The sequence below is a fragment of the Protomyctophum parallelum genome (assembly GCF_964188405.1).
Source record: "Protomyctophum parallelum genome assembly, chromosome: 1".
In the NCBI taxonomy this organism is placed as follows: Eukaryota; Metazoa; Chordata; class Actinopteri; order Myctophiformes; family Myctophidae; genus Protomyctophum; species Protomyctophum parallelum.
Window position 1 is genome coordinate 21,114,174 of NC_139697.1, and position 2,755 is coordinate 21,116,928.

The window sequence follows — 2,755 nt, forward strand, 5'->3', positions numbered from 1 at the left end:
TGGCCACACCGAAACAAAAAGGACTTCAATCGTTTTGATGAAAATAAAACGATTTCAGACCAGCCTCCCAAGAAGTTTCACCTACTGCAGCAGAAGGCAACCATACAGTATACTGTATGTCATTCATGTCAATCAGAGAATACAAGCTAGCGAGTAGCAGAGGTAACTCACCTCTAATTTTGTCTCATTCACCACCAAACACAAACACTTGCAGCTATTTATTTTAGGCATCTTTTAACACAAATACACTTCAAGCAGTCAAAGAAGCTAGTGATTTGTTTTGAAAGGAAAGCTAAATCACAGCCATTTAGAAATCGGGGGGCCGAAGTCCTGACATCAGAACACTTTCAAAAACACTGTTGACTTTATTAACAACTTAAGGCTAAGATATTCACCTATGGCATGCCTAATATAGGGGTGCAAGGTTGAAAGTGTAAAAAGAATATATTTACAGTATAAGAACTAGGTATTTTACTCATAATGGTTAATGAGCATTAAGTTCAAATCACCTGTGATTTGAACAATTTGACTTTGAAAGAAATTACCTCGGCATGAGGTTGTAGTTTTGACTTCAGACTTTGGTACTCTATGGTTGACGGGGAATGAATGTACAGTGCAAACATCACAGTGGTAAATTTATTTGAACTGTAAAGATACATTGTGTCTGTAGTCAGTCTGACAGCCAAACCATAGCCAAACTGCGTTGTTCTCTCTCAGGTTACATATGTATTTTCTTTTTTTAAATGCCTCTGAAGAAAATATTCTTCAGAGTAGTAGTAGGCCTACCTACTCCACTTACCTTTAATGAGCCCTCCTTGAACAGAAGTTGCCTGAAGAGTTTACAAACTCTGCCAAACTATGGTCATGGTTTTGAGTTTGATATTTCCAAGTCAAGTCAATGCAGCCCTAGCCTCGGTATATACCCAGGCAGGGACGTGCAGTGAATGTTAGCGAGGCCAGGGGCTGAAATCCCATAAGAGGGCACTTTTGGACGAAAATAGCAGATCTACAAGCTCACAGAGCTTGTAGATCCGCTATTTTCGGGGCGCAAACCCAGCACTCTTTAGCTAGCGGAGATGCAGACGTACGTACGACGTGGATTTTGGAAAAACTAATTTGTTCAACGCAAAATGCTGCGTCCAAGTTCAGGAGACTTCGGTTCAGCAATTCTCCTGAATGCTGCCTTCCGATGGAAAGGAGATGAGGGGCATTTTCATTTCTTTCACAGGTGTAGTAAATGCTGTATTCATAGCCTGGAGATCGGGGCAGTTGTTTTACAGACGGGTAAAAGTCTCTGATGATGTCTATGTGTGCACGTGCCTGCCCAGGCTTTTATTTTTCCTTTCGCAATCGGCTCAAAAAGAAAAACCTGCCGGGGGAAAACCCATCGCAAAATCTGGCATAGGAAGTGGGAGGAGCCAACTTGAATCTCGCTAACCAATAACAGTTGCAGATGAGGGAGCGTCGCTCCACATTTTGGTGGGGGCCGGCGGGTGTTTTCGCCGACACCCGCCCCCCCCTCTGCAAATGGTTATGTGCCTTTCTGTTTTGAGAATCGGAAGTGTGTATCGCACGCGATCTGGAATCGTGGTGGGAGTGGGAGGTCAACCCAATGTTTGAATCGTGGTGGGAGTGGGAGGTCAACCCAATGTTTGAATCGTGGTGGGAGTGGGAGGTCAACCCAATGTTTGTGCAATGGTTATGAGTTGTACTGTAAATAAGAAGGAAGCATTATATCATAGACCTTACCCACCACTCAAAATCACTTTACTCCTTTTGAAATGTATAAAACAGTGTATACTTTGATTAGTCAAGTATTTATTGGTGTCGTCTATTTAAAATTAAATAAGAGGGGGGGGGGGGGGGGGGGGGAAACGAATTTCCCGTCCTTTAAAATGTACACAAATATCCCACATATTGTATCTTAACGATTCACCACAGCATGTTGAAGGATACTCGTTATCGGTAATTTAGTATTACCGATGCCAAGTACTGTTTCATAACCTTGCATTTTAATCACTTAAACCAGCTGAACTATGAAAGCCATGATTTCGTGTTGCAGCGAAAGCTGCAAACAGCTTTGTGTATAGGTTGCCAATAATGCCGACATGTTCTTTTCTGGACCTGTGCACTTTATGTGACACCATTTCTTTTTTACTTTAGTTCTTTATAAAAGGAGGCTAACCTTTTAAAGTTCCATGCAGAAGCGAGGTGTTTGTGTAGGCCTATACTGCACACGTCGCCTGCGTTGGAGAGACATTGAAACCCCCTCATGAGCGCCGATGGGTGAACTGTTAAGTGAACTGATCATTCAGTATAACCCCATGATTGTTAATGTCCTATTGGTGACATACAGCAAGAGGCCAGTTGATTTTGCAGATATATATATACGCCATATCATTGTTGTTCAATGTCCCTATATTTCAAATTGCCTTTACTGCGTTTGCATTGCATGTGTTTTCCTTTAAAAAAAACCTGTCTGCATTGTAATGTCTTTAAATTGAAGTATTAATGCACTTTTGTTTTTGTTGAATAGTAAATTGTTTTTCTTCATGAATGACAAGATATATTACGGATGGTCTTCATTTGTTTCATAAGCTTTATTCTCAAGGGCCGTGTGTTATTTTACGTGGGATTTATCACTCAATGGACATAAAGTTTCACCAACACAGTATATGATGTAATGTTGTTACCAGCGCCATGGACCCTCCCTTGTCCCCATGGGCACATTTGAGCGCACAGCCACGGACAGAAG